This window comes from Macrobrachium rosenbergii, chromosome 33 (genome assembly GCF_040412425.1).
Source record: "Macrobrachium rosenbergii isolate ZJJX-2024 chromosome 33, ASM4041242v1, whole genome shotgun sequence".
NCBI classification, from domain to species: domain Eukaryota; kingdom Metazoa; phylum Arthropoda; class Malacostraca; order Decapoda; family Palaemonidae; genus Macrobrachium; species Macrobrachium rosenbergii.
The window spans coordinates 5,401,241-5,421,158 of NC_089773.1; the positions used below are offsets into that span (position 1 = coordinate 5,401,241).

Here is a 19,918-nt window from a genome sequence, read left to right on the forward strand (position 1 = left end):
AATGCTTTCCACGAGTATTTAGGGGGTCCCACTTGCAGTATCTGCAAAATCAGTGGTAAAGCAAAGGAAAGCTGCAGTATCTGCCATTTTTCTGTTTTGTATTTTTGAAGACACCGCAGTCTTCCATTTTAGAGCAGCATTGTAAACAGGACATATATTTCATACATGTAATGATTACCAAGGAAGTTGGAATGGAATGGGATATAGAGTTAAGGCCAAGCACACTCACTCTCTCTCTCTCTCCTGTTAAGATAGTTGCTTCAATTACATTGCCCAGCATTTTTGAGATTTATTTCACCCCTTCTCACCCCCCCCCTTCCTATCGGGGCTGAAATTGGACTTAAAGGGCATCGGGAGTGTCACTATCCATCTCAGCGACCTCGAAAACTATGGATTAGACACTAATATCTGTTGTTTTCAGTTATTTTCATGTCACCCCCTTCCCACCCCCAACCCCTTTTGCGCCAGTGATGTCTTACCCCAACAGTATTCTTCTCCAGATAGTAAGTCATAAGTATACCAAGTTTGGTTGAAATTGCTCAATGGGTTCCAGAGTTATGCTGGATACATACATACACACATATTTACATACATTCATATATTTTATATTTACATAATATATACATTCATTTATATATATATATATATATATATATATATATATATATATATATATATATATATATATATATATATATATATATATATATAATATATATGTGTCATGTGTGTGTTGGTGAAAAAGGTGCATAATTCAAAGGTGTTAGTGGGGAAAGGACTGCTCAAGAGAAAATAAATGAGCCAGGGATGAATTCCTTTGGAAGGGCTCACACAAAGGTCGACTATGTTCATTACTTGGTGCCACTATGTTTTGGTAATTCTACCTTCAACTTTGGTAACTCTACCTTGTCTTTGATTATCCGGACAGGGTTTCACCATTTCGCACAATGTTTCAAATTATCGTTGACTTTATCATTAAGAAAATTTGGTGCTACTTTGGTCTGTTATCCACGCATCACCTACTCCCGTGCTAGTACTAAGCACTGCATAGTGAATGTAAAGTAGGTTTGTTGACCACACAATACAGAAACTGTTAGAAATGGTTGTTGCCAAGTTATGCCGGCACCAACTTATGGCGTTCTGATCCTACAGCGCTTTTTCAAATACATTTATCAAGAATGGGTATCTAGTTAAGGTAGCATAATCAAGTTAATTACAGCACCGGATGTGCCATTAAAGGTACTTACAACAAGAATAGGCATCTAGTTATGGTGCCTATTAATTGATAATTGGCGCACACCTGGAACAGAACCCATAAGTCAAGTAAGTCATGGGGGGCATCCCAAGGATTGTCCACTGTATATAATAGCTTTGATTCCCAACTAGACTTATTTTAGTACTAAGAACCAACGGCATCCCACAGGATTGTCCGCCGAGAATATTTAGTACTAGCACCTCAGAGTAGATGACACACAGACAAGAAGCCAGAGTAGCAAAGAAAATTTTGCATCCCAGCCATGACTCCTTTGTTAGATTTCCAGCATTTCGACATTTGGCTTGATTGGTCTTGTTTAGTTTCACGACCGTTTTGTGCGTCTTCAAAACAGTAGTGAAACTCCACCACGCTTTGGCCAGCGTGAACTGGTAATAGATCAGATAGACTGGCATCTGTGTATTTCTATTTTTATTTATTCAGTAAATGAAACCTATTCACATGGAACAAGCTCATGGGGCCACTGACTTGAAATTCAAGCTTCCACCAACCTCCCACCTCACGCCCCACACTGCAGCAGTAACTGATCACAATACAGAGCCAGTGATTTTTCATCGCCCTGGGGGAGGCACTAACTCATGACGTCTGAGTGGCATTCCAAAACACTAACCATTATACCAGCGACCAGTATATTATATAACTAATACTGAAGTGTATGTTTCATGGAGAAATATTCACTAATTACTGTATTTTCATATTTTCATGATAAAATGCACTTTTTTTGTGATAAAACTATTAAAATACTCGGGTATAAGCACTTTTGAGGGGTTTTTTGGTGTTTGAACTATCAAAATAGGCACTATTAGCTTTTTTAGAGGGGCGTCAAGTATTCGTGAATTTTAACTATTCTGGGGGGGTTGTGGTATGCATCTCCAGTGAATACCGGGGGGTCGACTATATAATATTCCAAATTGAACACAGAACAGCATAAAAGAGAAACATAAAATACCTTTCCTAGCGTTGTTGGAACCCAGGCAGGAAAAGAAGCACAAGTCCTCCTTGGCCACTGAAAAAAAATTTACAAATAAATTATATTATAATAATAATATTAGTTGCAATCAAGAATCTTATTATTTTTTTCCTTTAAAACCCATTATTGATATAAATTTCTAAACTAAATTTCATTTAAAAATTTATATTTTGGAATTAAAATGTTTTTCAAAGCCAGCTTTTCCACAGGAAACTAACGGAAAATTTTACTTATTTCTGGAGCTAAATGAAAGAAAGCTCCAATCCAGTCAGGTAAGACTCAGGGCATCAGGTTTGGACTATAATATGACTGTTTTGTGTAAAATTAATTTCATAAAATGTGAAGCATTTGTTTTCATCAATCTATCTAATTTTTGGTGCATTTTTGATCATCATTTTTTCTCTACACATAGTTTCCTTTAAAGATGAGGACCACAGTAGTAAAGTATAATTTTAGGTTGAGAAAACAAAAATGAGTAGGTAATGTCAGGAACAACAACCAAAGTATAACTAGATATGTTTCTAAAAAAAAAATTAGAAAATACACCCTTGGGAAGTTGGTATAATTTAAAAAGATGCAACCTAACCTAACCTATCCTTAGGGCCCAGCAACCCACATGGCTAGGAGAGGGGGGACATTTGTCCCACCTGGACCCTCCCTAAACTTATAAAAAAAAAAAGTGAAACTGGTAGTGCAAAGGAAATTTCCTTACATAATGCACCCTAACCTAACCTAACATAATGCACCCTAACCTAACCTACCATAATCTAACCCAGGGAGCATGGCAGACAAAGCAACCTCCCCAGACACTCACACCAGAATACTGTACACTGTTTCCTTAAGCTATACGAGCGTATATTGGCATCGCCTTAGACAAAACTCATTCTTTCATTAATGGGTATGATGAAACAGTTATATAGGAATGGAATATGGGGTTTAGGGCAAAGGCCAAGCACCGGGACCTATGAGGTCATTCAGCCCTGGAAAGGACATTGATAGTAGGTAGGTCTGAAAGGCGTAACAAGAGAGGAACCTTGCATTTGCACTTTGAAATAATTGTTAGGAGAGGGTGGACAGCAAGATGGAAGACAGATAATATGAATGGAGATACAGTCAATGGAATGAAAGGGGTTGCAGCTAGGGGCCAAAGGGATGCTGCAACTAAATGCCTACAGTGCACCCTGTGAGGTGCACTGGTGGCACTACTGGGTACCGTACCCTCCTACGGGGGAACAGTTATATAACATGTGATAAAATCTTAGCTCCAGGTACTATGTTAGTATGTATGTGGTGTGGAAACACAACAGAAAAAACGAAAAAATAAACATGTAAAAACTATTCTGTATATATAAAACTATGTTGAGCACATACTTAAAAACACTAAAAAAATAAATACTGATCATGTGAAAATAGCAAGCAATCCTTACTTTTGAGAAAATTCAAATTAAAGACAACAAAGTTTTTTGATGGTTTTTCCTGATTGCGTGATGATTTTTGCTGATTTTTTTGAAGAGTTTCCTGGCACTGAGCCTTCTCCTGCATCATAAACTGCATCTTTGCAGGCCTTCCTTTCGTTTCTGGTCTTTTTCTTGAAGGGCAAGTACATATTTTCATAGACTTCAAATATTCTTTTCTTTCCTGCTTGATCAACATAAAACTGTACTTTCAATACAGAATGTGAGGGAGGAACTTCACTATTAATACCTTCTTTTTGAAAAAAGCACCTGGTATTCTCTGTTTCCTCTATACTTGCTCCAGTGTATGTCTTGATAACATGGCCGTAATAAAAGGCCAGATTTTCAATAACTTCATTTGTAAGCTTGTCCTTTCCTCCAAGCAGCTTGATTCCTCTCCCATTCACTTCTTTGACATATGGGCCTGACTGATATACTCAATCTTCTGGACATTTACTCCAATAACATAAGGTCCTCTTCCACTATTCACTTCTTTCACTCTGTCAAAAGCAGTGCTGTCCCCATCAGACAGCATTGTTTTACAGCGCACATTCGTTTCCCCTGAGCAGTTCCACACACGCACAGCTGCTGTCCACTCCATGCCTCCACTCTTTCCTTCATAGTTTATGCTGCACTTGTGGGATGCCTTTAGCATTACAAACTCCTCATTACCCATTTCCTTATTTGTCAGCCTCCTTTCCAAAAACATTATAAGTAAGACAATATTCACACAGAGTTTCATAATCGGCCACAACACCTGAACGTGTATCCACTGTTGCTTCAAATCCGAAATGTGACATATGGCCCTTCTTGTGCCAGGACCCATCAAATGAGACATCCATAAGTGATAAGCCACTCTCAGATTCAATGCTATGATTATCAATATAATATTATCTGAAAAATTTTATGGTACTCGTATGTAAACTTCTCACTTTTGCTACAACCAACTCACCATAGAAGTTAATGGTAGAAAACTTGATTTACATACATTATCATCACGTATGATAATTTCACACCAGCACAAAACAAAAATGGAACAGTTCAAATGATTTGTAAAATATTTTCACATCAATATCAGAATTTTTCACGACAATAGGGACAGGCCATTTTTCTAAATACACCTTCAAAATATCAAGGGCCATTTTTATAAACACACCTTCAAAATATAAGGCCATTTTTCTAAAACACACCTTCAAAATATAAGGCCATTTTTCTAAACACACCTTCAAAATATAAGACCATTTTTCTAAACACACCTTCAAAATATAATCACATCTCATAATATAGCATTTACCACTGGTTGTGTCAGCAGGTTTTCCACTGAATAACGATTTACGTACTGAAGAAAAAGCCTGGGATGAACTGAAGAAGAAAGTGTTATGGATGAACTTTCAATGGAGACTTTATCTCCTGTTTCAATTCTTTGCTTGAACGCTTTCCCCCCTAAAATTTTCCACCTTTCTGTTACGTTTCACTTGCGTCCTTGTCCAGGCATCTTGGAATAAAAGTAGAATAACCAAAATAACGTAATTTTAACGGAAAACAAACGAAGGAATATTCAAACCACATGGGATACGTTTCTTGTGGCATCTCGGCCGAAAATGTAAACAAACCGGCATGGACACCGAGACACGAAACGACAAGGTATGAAACGTCTCGAGGACAAAAAGTTTATCTCTCCTAGAGAGGTAAAAATATCTCGAGTAATTACGGAAAAAGAGAAAATCCTAAAGTAACGAAGAAATTCCGATCTGTAATGTTTTGACAGCAGTCCAGAAAAATCAATTTGCATCTGAATGCAGGGTGGTGTTTAAATACCAGAGCGCGCAAACGCGCTAAAATCCACCTACAATGAAAGTACAAAAGCCTTGATGTGCTACGGGTTGCTTTTCTAGATTTCGGTTTGACGACCATTTTTAGGTTTTTACTTAAAATATATAGGGTTTAGGGTCCCTTAATTCTGTGGGAGAAATTTGCAGTTAAAAGTAATAGATAGGTTTGTGGTCAGCAATCTTCTAGCGAAAAGAAACAGTATATGAATATGTCAAGAGCATAAAGCATAATTTGCAAAAGGCACATTACGGATTCATAGTGAGATCTTAAGAAGAAGAGATTTTCTGGCAGCAGAGTTTCACAATATATTCTATAAGAAGCGGGCAATAGATACCTGATGTACTGTCACGTATTCAACAATGATAAAAAAAAAACTCCATTAACCTTGTTGCCGGTCTTTCCTGGGTAAAAAAAAAAAAAAAGCGCCAAGAGAAGGCTTAGAATAACTGTTAGTTGTCCAATACAAGTGGCTGAAACTCTTGACTACGAGACGGAAATCTCCCTTTTATGTTACAGGAAGATACCTAAGCAAATAGAAAGTAGTTCATCTTAATAAGAAAGAAAAGGAATTATTAAATGGTGATTGAGCTTATGCCAGACTGCCAGACTGTTTTTTTTTTTTAACTTCCCCAAATGAGCCGGCAAGAATCTTGGATGGACCTCGACAAAAGGGCGGACAGAGTCTCCCAGATGCATTTATACTTCAGTTATATTTCAGTTGCAGTTATTTTACATGTAGCCACCATTCAGACATGGATGTGTCCAAGTTTTGAATGCCTTAACTGAAGAGAGTGTTGTAGTAGATACTTGTAAATCTGTCAGATGATTAACTGTGTATATTTACGTATATATATGTGTGTGTTTGTATGTATGTATGTATGTATATACGTAAATATATATAGTTGATCATCTGGCAGTTTTACAAGTGTCTACAACACTCACTTCAGTTAAGGTAATCATCACTTGAACCCATCTATGTCTGAATGATGGCTACGTGACGTTTTGTGTGTGTATATATATATATATATATATATATATATATATATATATATATATATATATATATATATATATATATATATATATATATATTACTGAAATAAAAATATTATTTGCAATTAACTTCTAGTTGATTCTAAGAACCAAAAGAACACCTTTAAGAATACAGAGACGAATTTTAACAGTCAATTGCGTCAATACAGAAGATCGAGGATTTGTTTTTATTTTTTTTTATCTGGCGCCACAGAATGAGAAGAGAAATCTATTCTAGTCACCAGCCAAGGGTACGGGCATCGGGCATCCCAGTCTTCCTCGCTAGCATTTTATTGCTCCAAAGTCTCGCTTGTTCGTACTTTTATTTTTTTTTAGTTTTCTGTAAAAGAAAGCTTTTGTGCCGGCTTTGTCTGTCCGTGCACAATTTTTCTGTCCGCCCTCAGATCTTAAAAATTACTGAGGCTAGAGGGCTGCAAATTGGTATGTTGATCATTCACCATCCAGTCATCAAACATAACAAATTGCAGCCCTCTGCCCCAGTAGTTTTTATTTTATTTAACGTTAAAATTAGCAATGACCGAACGACTGGCAATGATATAGGCCAGGCCACCACCGGGCTGTGGTTAAAGCTCCATAGGCCGCGGCTCATACAGCATTATACCGAGACCACCGAAAGTTAGGTCTATTTTCGGTGGCCTTGATTACATGCTGTAGCCACGTAAAATAAGTCTAATCCTTCGGGCCAGCCATAGGAAAGCTGTTAATCAGCTCAGTGGTCTGGTAAAACTAAGGTATCCTTAACTTAGCGGCTGTACAGAAAACTCGATTGCGCCGAAGAAACTTCGGCGCATTTTTATTTGTTTATTTTACTGGACTTTCTCACGGCTCCACAATACAAGATTCTTTTCCAAGGAGTTGCGTGTTTGATCACTGATGTCATTCTCCGATTAAGTGAATTATGTAATCCGCCTGTGTGTTTGTTTGTAGGCAGAGGCGTAACTATAGCTTTAGTGGCGCCCGGCCCCCGTCCCCCCGGGGCCGGACTCTTGAGAGAAACCCCCCCATTCCCGCGCTAAAAAGTACCATAGTTTCCCGCGCTAAAAAGTACCATAGTTTCCCGCGCTAAAAAGTACCATAGTTTCCCGCGCTAAAAAGTACCAAAGTAGTGACAATGAAACGTCCATTTTAAGCTTTCTTGACAGATCAATCATTTACTTATTATTTCAAACATCTAAAACGAAAACAACACAGCAGATTTAAATCGCTGTTTAGCGTTCCGATCAGACGAAAAGTGCTAGAAAACCTAGACGTATGCCAGACCAGACCTGCTCAAAAGATGCCAATGTGCCCCCTCCTAGGACAGTGCAGCCCGGGGCGAAAAGCCCCCCCCCCCAGCTTAGTTACGCCACTGTAAATTGTACGTCATTCCTTTTCTTGTCTGTAGGAGTATCCAGGTTCCTATGGTTTTGAATTAAATTGAATAGAATATAGAATTTAGGCCAAAGGCCGAGCACTGGGGCGAATGAGGTCATTCGGCACTGATAGGAAAACTGAGAATAAGAGGTTTAAAAGGTGTAACAGGGGAAAAACCTCGCAGTTGCACTAATAAACATTATTAGAAGAGGGTAGAAAGTAAGATGGAAGATAGCATAAATGGAGGTACAGTAAAAGGAACGAAAGGGGTTGCAGCAGCTAGGGGCCTAAGGAAGGAATGCTGCAAAGACCCTCAAATGGTGCCTACAGTGCACTGCGTGAGGTGCACTGACGGCACTACCCCCATAAGGGGGCCGTATGGCGTTGTCTCTTCCCATCCATCGGACATTGTCTGTTGTCCCACAGCTGCTCAACTCATTATTGCCCACGACCCAGACAAACTGCGTGACGTCACAGCAGCCGAGTGATCAATTGTTTTATTTGTTTATCAGGAAGGTCTGCCAAAAGTGATCATTCGGTCATTTCTGTTGAGTTCTAATTGTCTGGTGATTACACAGCAGGAAAAATTAATAGGCTTATTGCTTTCACAAGATATACCATAGAATAAGGTCAATGATATATATGTGTATATATAGGCCTATATATATGTAGACAGAAATGGGTTTGTCCACAGAAAGATGGACGAAAGCTTTTTCAAACTCCGTAAATATTTTTTACAAATACATCTCGTCTTTCTAAACAAGAGGCATTACTGTGCATCCTTTTGATAACTGAGGAACACGATACGGTGTTTTTATATTTTATATATATATATATATATATATATATATATATATATATATATATATATATATATATATATATATATATATGTGTGTGTGTGTGTGTGTGATGTGTACGTGCGTAGGATTTTACAGGAGACTAAATCTAAAGTTATAAAATACAAATTTGCCGAAGAGAACTTTTTCCTATGTGGTCAGTGAGCCCGAAAATGGGCTTCTGTATTAACTGGCGTCAAAAATTGTACTATTGTACATAGACGTTTCTCCGGATTCTTTATCAGTCCATAAAATAATGGACACTCCCATTTCTTGGCGCCAGAACCAAGGAGCTATTTCAAGTTCACTTCCAAGTTCAGAATCTCGTGGAGAAGAAATGGTCGTTCTCAGTCTCCCCAAAGCAGCAGCATTTCCCCGAGAATGTGACAGAGTACCGGGACCTTTCCCAGAAAAAAGCGGGACGCCATATCTTGAAAACTAACCATAGATTTTTCTTGAAAATAATTTCATTGGGTTTCCCACACCCAAATTGAGAATGGGGATATCTTTGGGTACCGGAACCTTCCCCCGAAAAAAGGCTGGACGCCATATCTTGAAAACTAACCATAGAATTTTCTTGAATATAATTTCATTAGGTTTCCCACGCCCAAAGTAGTAGTTAGGACGTAATTGGGTACCGGAACCTTCCCCCGAAAAAAGGCGGGACGCCATATCTTGAAAACTAACCATAGAATTTTCTTGAAAATAATTTCATTATGTTTCTCAATCTAACCGAACCAAATTAGTGTAGTCTCGCCAATCTAGCCTACTACTAACCTAGGGGCATGGCAAAAAAATACCGGAGCTGGTGCAACACTAGCTTACATCTCAAGAATTTGCCTCCCGGCAGCGAACGCTGTGAAGAAGAAAAAGACTTCAGAGGCATTCTCCGAAGTATTGGGAACAATTCTAAACGCCTGGCAGTGAACGTAGACCAATAATGCTCTCATTCCAATAGCTTTATCATTTTTTTTTTTTACGCGTAAAATAACCCTAAAAGATTTCAGTACAAAGTGTCTAGGAAATTTTATGAGGTAAGTTGAAAAATAACAAGTAAAAAAATGCGCCGGAGCTTCTTCGGCGCTATCGAGTTTTCTGCACAGCATATAATGGTGTATGAAACTCAGCCGCTGCCTACGAAAATCTCAGCCGCAGCCCATGAAACTTTCACCCACGCTCTGGTGCACGATCATGGCTAACTTTAACCTTTTCAATCAAATGAAAACTACTGAGCAGGCCAGAGGGCTGCAATCTGGCTATGTTTGATGACTGGAGGGTGGATTATCAACATACCAATTTGCAGCCCTCTAGCCTCAGTAGTTCTTAAGGTCTGAGGGCAGACAGAAAGAGTCCAGTCGGACAGACAAATAGCCTCCTCTGTAATAGTATTCTTTTACAGAAAACTAAAGAAGAAAAACGTGGAAAAGTCGATGAAAATAAAGATAATTCCTAGTGGGTGTCTCTCTGGAGACTCTCAATGTCTCTCTGGAATCATCCCCGTAAGACACCCCACAGCTTCATGAAGCTTTAGGGAGCGTTCACCCCGCAGGAAAACTGGTCATATACACGTCAGTAACTTATCGCACACTCATCACAAACAGGTGGAATACGAGTTAATGACTTACTGGTAGCTTCGTACTTGGGACCTATGAGGTCATTCAGCGCTGAAAGGGAGATTGACAGTAAAAGGTTTGAAAGGCGTAACAGGAGGAAAACCTCAAAGCAGTTGCACTATGAATCAATTGTTAGGAAAGGATTAAGGATAACAAGATGGAAAATATGAAAGGAGGTGCAGTAAAAGGAATGAAAGGTGTTGCAGCTATGGGTCTAAGGAAGGCACGCTGCAGAGAACCTCAAGCAATGCCTACATTGCGCCGCATGAGGTGCACTGACGGCACTAACCCCCTACGGAGAATAAACATTATATTTACTTTTTTTTTTTTTTGTTCCTCTACGACAGGGCTCCTGAACACCTTCCTGGCTCCTGACGTTCCCTTAATGTCAGTCATGTTATGACCTTAAGTCCTTTGCCAAGTCTTATGACAGTGTGTTGCTTAGTTTGCTTTTATTTTTAGTATGATTGCATTCTTGAATGCTCACCGCCGCGTCTATTATTTTCAGATGTTCCCATTGAATGTCAGCTGGTATATAGTGGTTAGCGTCGTGGCGATGAATAAAAATCATTGGCTCTGTGTCACGATCAGTTACTGCTGCAGTGTTCTGGGGGTCTGCTGCTGTGCGAGGTTGGAACCAATATTTTCTGGAAGCTTAAAGAATTTCAAGTCAGTGGCCCCTTTGGTGGGCTTGTTCCAGGTGAATAGGTTTCATCTTCTGAATAATAATAATAATAATAATAATAATAATAATAATAATATGATCCTGGCTCGTTAACAATCCCACGCTAGGTCAGTGTTATTTAGAGGTATTTTGTCTATACTATCATCTATATCTATATTGTTATTATTTTTATTTCAGTAAACAAAACCTATTCACCTGGAACAAGCCCCCCAAAGGGGCCATTGGCTTGAAATTCTTTAAGATTCCAAAGAATATGTTGGTTCCAACCTCCCACCGCAGCAGACTCCCCAAAGACTGCAGCAGTAACTGATCATGACACAGAGCCAGTGATTTTTATAGAACACTGCAGCAGTAACTGATCATGACACAGAGCCAGTGATTTTTAGTCATCGCCCTGGGGTAGACTCGAACCCCCACCCGCGACGTCTGAGTGGCATGCCACGACACTAACCGCTATATACCATCGACCAATGTAATAAACTGTATCACTGGCACTTTCTTTTGAGATGGCTCTTACCACATCATTATTCTTGATGATGATTTTAGCTGAGCCATGCGCTTCGTTTTTGCTTTTTTTTATTATTACACAGCGCATCGCTTCCCTCCAGCTGTGTCCACAGAATTTTTAATCATTTTTTTTTTTACTTTTTTTGGACTGGCTGCTGTCATCAGCGACGCAGCGTCTACTGACTTCCTTAGCTCAGTCCATCGCTTATAATGAATCTGTGCCGGTGTCTTGAGAGTGTTATTATTACTGTTCTTGTTATTTTTTGGGTCTTACCGCTTTTAAAAACTTCCTGTTGCTCATGGATTTAATATTATTTATTTCCATTCACACACACACACATAGATACAGTATAATACATATATATATGTACGTGTGTTTGTGGGAAGGATAAACTGTATATAATCTTCAAGCTCTGGGATTGTTGATTCATGTCCAAAGCCACTAAACGATTGTTAATTTCGTGTCGTACAAATAAAGCAGTAGGATATATTTAAATACCAGGGACAGGGAACGCAAGCCCATTGCAGCGTCATCAGTTCAGCAGTCACAATGACAAAACAGCTGTCAAATTACACACAGTAAGTCTGTTTATGCAAATGAGAAGCCATTTTTTGACTTCGCTTAGCGTCAGACTATATATGGGACTCTTTTTGCAATGAGCGGGTGTTTCTCTCTCTCTCTCTCTCTCTCTCTCTCTCTCTCTCTCTCTCTCTCTGCCGTCTTAAGATACCCTGCTGGGGATTAAGTTACTGTTGTTACCGTGACAGGCTCTGTCTCTCTCTGTCTCTGTCTCTATTGTACTCAGACACACAGTAGTACTGTCACTGTCTGTCTCCCGGTTTCAGTTTATATATACGTACATACACACACATATATATGTACTTTATATATATGTACTATATATATGTGTGTGTGAGTGTGTGTGATTATGAGGTCTACAAATCAGTCAACTGCCTTCATATCAGGGGACAACATTCACTGTTTATGTCAAGAAATGCAAGATGCATTTTTTTCTTTCCCGTGGGAATGAATTCGGGTATGTTGCCTGTAAGTTCTCTCTCTCTCTCTCTCTCTCTCTCTCTCTCTCTCTCTCTCTCTCTCTCTCTCTCATTTTTATTTTTCTATCTGCATTCTCAGGCGACCCTAAACTTAATAACACACTGTGTGTCCCCGTTTGAATGAGATAGGACACATGGTTTTGGATGCAGTCGTCCAAGGATTTTCATAAATATTGTTTATCCAGATGTCTGAATTGAATATAGAATTTAGGCCAAGTACTGGGACCTACGAGGGCATTCGGTTCTGAAACGGAAATTGACAGTTAAAGGTTTGAAAGGTGGAACGGGAGGAAAAACCTCGTAATCTGATCAACTCCGGAATGACAGGATCATATATCGCGACACCAGAAGTCGCTTAAGGCAGAAGACGCGAGTGATGTAATTGACAGGCCAGGGAGAGGGTAATTGGTGTGCTAGAAGGCTTTTTAGTTTTCTCGAAAAGAAAACTATTGTGCCGGCTTTGTCTGTCCGTCCGCACTTTTCTCTGTTCAAACTTTTTCTGTCCGAACTTTTTCTGTCCGACTTTTCTGTCCGCACTTTATTCTGTCCGCACTTTTTCTGTCGGTACTTTTTCTGTACGCACTTTTTCTGTCCACACTTTTTCTGTCCGCCCTCAGATCTTAAAAACAACCGAGGCTAGAGGGCTGTAAATTGGTATGTTGATCATCCACCCTCCAATCATCAAACATACAAAATTGCAGCCCTCTAGCCTCCTCAGTAGCTTTATTCTACTTAAGGTTAAAGTTAGCCATAATCGTGCTTCTGGCAACGATATAGGCCAGGCCACCACTAGGCCGTGGTTAAAGTTTAATAGTCCGAGGCTCACACAGCATTATGCAGAGACCACCGAAAGATAGATATATCTTCGGTGGCCTTGATTATACGCTGTAGCGACTGTACAGAAACTCGATCGCATTTTTTACTTGTTTGCATCTGTGAGTACATGAACAGAATATAAGAGACCATTTAAATAACAAATTATATGAATCGAGTTTTTCAGAGGTCAGGAGAAGACAGAAAATGATTTAATTTAAAAAACGAAATAAATAAACATGAATGTTACTTCAAATCCACCAGAGCAGGAAGCTCTGTGTCTCTGTACTGGAGCGAGACAAGAATGACACATTCACTACTTCTTGGCTGCGTTTTGACGCCCCAGTGTTTAATAATAGTTGGATGATGGGCGTTCTCTTCATCCGAAGCTGCTGGGAATTAGGGCTGAACTGAATATAGAATTTAGGACAAAGTCCAAGCGCTGGGACCAGTGAGGTCATTCTGCAAAAAATTTGAAAGGTGTGACAGGAGGAAAACCTTTGCAGGTGTACTATGAATCAATTGTCAGGAGAGGGTTGAGGAAAGTAAGATGGAATATGAAAGGAGGTACAGTAAAAGGAACGAAAGGGGTTATAGAAGCTATGGGGGCCTAAGGAAGGCACGCTGCAAAGGCCCTCAAGTAATGCCTACAGTGCACCGCATGAGGTGCACTGTCGGACACTAACCCCTGCGGGAGATACAGTCACTAATTCTTGGTTGAGTTTTGTTGATTTTCTTTGCTTTTCAGATAATCGAATGAATTCAGTAAGAGAGATTGATTATTCAGCTCTCTCTCTCTCTCTCTCTCTCTCTCTCTCTCAGGCAATGACATTTCAACCTTCTGACATCTAGAAGAGAAGGGATTAGAATACTTATCCTAAGCTATGGCAATGGTTTCTTTCCCTGGCAATAAGATAAACAAGTAATAAATGCGCCGAAGTTTCTTCGGCGCAATCGAGTTTTCTGTATAGCGTATAGTGCTGTATGAAACTCTCAGTCGCCGCCCATGAAACTCTCTCAGCAGCGGCCTAGCGGCCTGAAACTCTCAGCCGCGACCCAGTCAGCAGCGGCCCATGAAACCTTAGCCGCGGCCCAAAACTCTCAGCCACGGCCATGACCCACGAAACTCTCAGCCACGGCCTATGAAACTCTCATCCGCTGCCCATGAAACCCTCAGCCACGGCCCATTAAACTTTTACATACGGCACGGTGGTAGCCTGTGTTGTTGGCACCTATGGCGGTGCCAGACGCATGAGCATAGCTAACTTTAACCTTAAATACAATAAAAACTACTGAGAAGGGTAGAGGGCTGCAATTTGGTATGTCTGATGATTGGAGGGTGGACGATCAACATGCCAATTTGCAGCCCTCTAGCTTCAGCAATCTTTAAGATCTGAGGGCGGACAGAAAAAGTGCGCACGGACAGACAAAAAGCCATCTCCATAATAGTTTTCTCCTACAGAAAACTAATAAAAAAAGGACTTATCTTATGAGAGACACTTCCTCGCTTCACCACCTAACAATAATAACACAGTTTTCCCTGGCCCCCTCCTCCCCCGCCCCTTGGAAGAGCAGGAAATTCTTTTGGGATCGACGAAAAATGTCACTGATCTTCTTCTGAAGGCAGAGGACACGAATGTATGGAGGAGGGAACGGCTCTCTTGGCTTTGGCTGCCCGTAAAAATTTGCGGTCTTACCCCATTCGCTCCTCCGAGAAGAGACTTGGAGAAAATGGGACAGAAAAAATGGGACTTTATGGGAAAAATTGGGAATATTGGGAAAAGGGGACTTTTTGAAAAAATGGGACTCAGAAAACAAATTTGAATTTTAGACAAAAAGACTTAGAAGAAATGGGTTTTTTGAAGAAAATGGGAATTTTAGAAAATTGGGGACTTTTAGAAAAAAATGGGACTTAGAAAAATTTGAATTTTAGAAAAGACTTTTTAATAAAAATGACTTTTATTTTAGAAAAAATGGGGACTTTTAGAAAAAAAAAATAAGGAAAATGGGACTTTTGGGAAAAACGAGAATTTTAGGGAAAGGGGACTTTTAGAAAAAAAGGACTTAGAAAACATGAGACTTAGAAAAAATTTGACTTTTAGAAAAAAAAAATTAGAAAAAAATGAGACTTTTGAAAAAAAAAAAAAGACTTATAAAAATGGGACTTTTAGACAAAAATGGGATTGTTAGAAAAAATTTGACTTTTATAAAAAAAAAGGGCTTAGAAAAAATGGGACTTTTAGAAAAAATGGGACTTTTGAACAAAACTGGACTTCTAGAAAAAATGGGACTTTTGGACTGACTGATTACTCTTGAATTGTCGTAACCAGCAACGACGTTGAAAAAAAAAGTATATAACTATATATACATATAGGTATTTATATATATGTTGGTTACACCAATTTAAAAGAGTAATCAGTCAGTCCAAAAGTCCCATTTTTTCTAAAAGTCTAGAATTTGTTTAAAAGTCCCATTTTTAATTTAAGTCCTTTTTATAAAAATAAATTTTTTTTATAAAAGTCCCATTTTTTCTGAAAGTTCTATTTTTTCTAAAAAACCCATTTTTTTCTGTAAGTCCAAATTTATTTAAAAGTCCCATTTTTCTAAAAGTCCCGTTTTTCTGAGTCCTTTTCTCTAAAAGTAAATTTTTTCTAAAAGTCCCATTTTTTTCCTACAAGTCCCATTTTTTCTAAAAGTTAAATTTATTCCCTGAAAGTCCCATTTTTTCTCGTTTTTTTTTTCTAAGTTCTTTTACTAAAAAAAGCCCCAACTTTTTCTGTAAGTCAAATGTTGTGAAAGTCCCAATTTTTTCACTAAAAGTTCAATTTTTTCTAAAAATACCATTTTTCTAAAAAGTCCCATTTCTTCTAAAAATACTATTTTTCTAAAAAGTCCCATTTTTCTAAAAGTCAATTTTTTTCTAAAAGTCCCATTTTTTCCTAACATTACCATTTTTTATGAAAAGTCTTTTTTTCTCTAATCTCATTCCCAACCTGGGCTAAAAGTTCCATTTGACCCCTCCTTCTAAGTGGTAACATCATGTGAAAACAAATAAATGAGGAATTGTATATATTGTAAGTGTAAAGAAGGTGCAACCTCTAGAGAACAGTGGCGTAAATAAGGGGAAGGGGGCCGCGGGGCGGGGGGCCGGTGGCGGGGGATGCGCAGCACTCTGGCATCCTCTGAGCAGGTCTGGTCTGGCATAATTGGTCTTGGATGTTGTCATTGGCGAATTCGCTTCTAACAAAGCCCCTACGTTTCCGCTGTAAATCTGAGACGTTGTTTTTGTTTTAGCTTTGTGAAATGAAAAACAAATGACCGAGACATCAAGAAGACTTCAAATGGGCGTTTCATTTTCACCTCTTCAGTATTTTTCAGGGCGGGAATGGGGCGGCGCTTTCAGAGTCCGGCCTGGGAGCAAATTCCTGAGATGTACTATGCTGGTTTTGCACCAGCCCCGGTTGTTTTGCCATGCCCCTGGGTTAGGTTAGATCAGATAAGATTAAATTAGGATATTACTGATAATTTGGGTGTGGGAAAACAATAAGATTGTTTTCAAGAAAATTCTGTGGTTAGTTTTCAAGACATGGCGTCCCGCTTTTTTTCAGGGGAAAGGTTCCGGGCTGGTGCAATACTCGGTTACATCTCGGGAAAATGCCCCCGGGCGCCACTAAAGCTAGTTACCCCCCTGCTAAAGTAAGTTACGTTGAGAGGTGAAAATATTCTAAGAAAAATCATGAAAATGATGCAGTTAATGCTTGTTTTGGATGATATATAAGTGTTTGGCAGCTCTGTTCATATATGTTGCTTCTTGCGCAAGCATGTGCATGCAGGCGTAATCTACTTATATACTAAGGAAGACCCTTGAATTGAAATGAATGAAGAATTGAGGTCAAAGGTCAAGAGTTGGGATCTGTGAAGTCATTTAGCGCTGAAAGGGGAATTGACAGTAAAAGGTTTGAAAGTTGTAGCCGGAGGAAAACCTCAAAGCAGTTACACTATGAATCGATTGTTAGGAGAGGGATGAGGAAAGTAAGATGGAAGAAAGAGAATATGAAAGGAGGTATAGCAAAAGGAATTAAAGGGTTGCAGCTAGGCGCCATGGAAGGTTCAGCAATGCCTACAGTTTACCGCGTGATGTGCACTGACGGCACTTCCCCGCCCCCCCCACCCCTACGGAGAGGAAACCCCTGAGTTGCACGACATGTTTATTTTCGAATACCAAACGTCATCCCCGTCTGCCATCTATGTGGAAAATCCGGTCTTCTTCTCTCCCTTTTACACGGCGCTAATCATTATCATATTTTTCCATTAGAAATAAGGTTGTAGCCACGATTTTCATCAACGCCGAGCCTAGCAGCCGTCCCCAACCCCGTCCACAGATCACTCCCCACCACCTCCCAAAATTGCTATGTTGATCATCCACCCTCCAATCATCAAACATACCAAATTCCAACTCTCTAGCCCCAGTAGTTTTTATTTTATTCAAGGTTAAAGTTAGCCTTAATCATGCTTCTGGCAACGACATAGGCCAGGCCACCACCGAGCCGTGGTTAAAGTTTCATGGGCCGCGGCTCATACAGCATTATACCGAGACCACCGAAAGATAGATCTATTTTCGGTGGCCTTGACTATACGACGTACAGAAACTTCGGCGCATTTTTTTACTTGTTTATTTTCATTTTCATTCATTCATCACCACACCGAATGACCTATTTGGTCCCAGTGTTTGGCCTCTGACCTAGACTTGGTCAAGACTTCATTCTAATCCTTCTGGCCAGACCTATGAGAGCTGACAGTCAGCTCAGCGGATCTGGTTACACTATTTTTATTATAATAATAAAATATCTGCAGACATGCAAACAGAAGGCTACACTGTAAACAGCGTGTCAGTCAGTAAATCTACAGGTGTTACCATAGGATTTGTGACGTGCTTTTCTGGAATGGAATGGAAGATGGAATTCTAGCCCAAGGTCAAACGCTGGGACCTATGAGGTCATGGAGACGGCTAAGGAAAGTAAGATGGAAGAAAGAGAATATGAACGGAGGTACGGTAAAAGAAATGACAGGGGTTGCAGCTAGGGGCATGGAATATTAAGTAATGCTTACAGTGCACCGCATGTGCACTATGGGGACGTGCTTACCTGTATCTAAAGCTTACCTAGTCATGAGAATCGCTACTGACGAGGCATATAGACCGCCGTCGTTTCACCAGGCAGTGATTCCTGCAGAAGATAATCCTTGGAATGGAAATGCTGCCACGCGGGAATGTACGGCGCAATCACGCGTCTTCCCCGGTGGGAATGGGCGTCAGTTCACTTGGATTTTCCTCCCCGAAAGCCACTGCTGCTCGTTTCATCTGTATCTTCATGACGGTGGTCGAAAGAAATCTTATCGAACGGGTTTCATGTATTTGACTGTCTATGTATTGCGAACTAGGAAGTTAATGATCAGTTTTAGCTTCCCACGAACAGAAAAATCGAAAGCTCATCGCAGTGACTGCTCAAAAGTGAACTGGAAAACTTGTACACTATGGCACAGGTCAATATACAATTTCCTGAAACATGCAGTGGTCCCGAATGATATATACTTGGTGAGGGGTCAAGAATTTTGACTTTACACCACAAAGAGATGACAGAAATGAACTAGACACTTGTACACTCTCACACAGGTCAAAATACAATTTCCTGAAACATGCAGTGGTCCCGAATGATGTACACTTGGTACGGGGGTCAAGAATTTTGACTTTACACCACAAAGAGGTGACAAAAATGAACTAGACACTTGTACACTCTCGCACAGGTCAAAATACAATTTCCTGAAATCAGCAGCGGTCGCGAATGATATATACTTGGTACGGAGTCAAAATTTTCACTTTACACCACAAAGAAGCGACAAAGCCTCGAGGAGAGAAACAGCACCTTCCACATATTTCCCGTCCGTCCGCTGAAGCCCCCACCGCAAAGATCTCTCCCATCGGCGGAAAAAAGGGCTGCGAGACGAGAAGCCACTATAGGAACACTTATTCACATCCTCCGACCACGAACCACGCGCCCACCAAGCCCAGGGCCCCAAGTCGACTGTTTCTAAAGTGTCTCTGACTCTCTGTCTGCTTGTAACAGCTTGAGCGAGCCAGGGATCATGGGAAGGGTTGCCAAGAGTTATACTGTCACATACGTCCCATCTCGGTTAAGTTGACAACTCACATTGGTAAGAGTTGCCAAGGGTTGCCAAGAGTTGCCGTCACCCTCCTATAATAGTACCGACAGCTATGGCAGAACGGGAGAGTGCGTGACATTCACACACACACACACAGATAATAAGCAGAAATATTAACCCCAAAACAGTCATTGAATTCAGGAAAATCAAGAGAGCTGCTTAAATAATAATAATAATAATAATAATAATAATAATCTAGATAACATAATAAATAAATGACAATCGACAATATCCCACAAAGTTGCTG

The 19,918-nt window shown here is 39.8% G+C and overlaps 1 protein-coding gene across 1 annotated transcript in view; it reads right to left on the reverse strand.

Annotated features, from left to right (window-relative positions):
- Positions 1-19,614, reverse strand: part of LOC136855828 (uncharacterized) — a 105,963-nt gene extending 86,349 nt beyond the window's left edge. The window contains exons 1-2 of the mRNA XM_067133184.1: positions 18,614-19,614; positions 2,223-2,279 (exon numbers count right to left, since the gene is read on the reverse strand). The gene's annotated coding sequence lies outside the window, so the exon portion shown is untranslated. The remainder of the gene's footprint in view (positions 1-2,222; positions 2,280-18,613) is intronic.
- Positions 19,615-19,918: the final 304 nt, after the last annotated feature.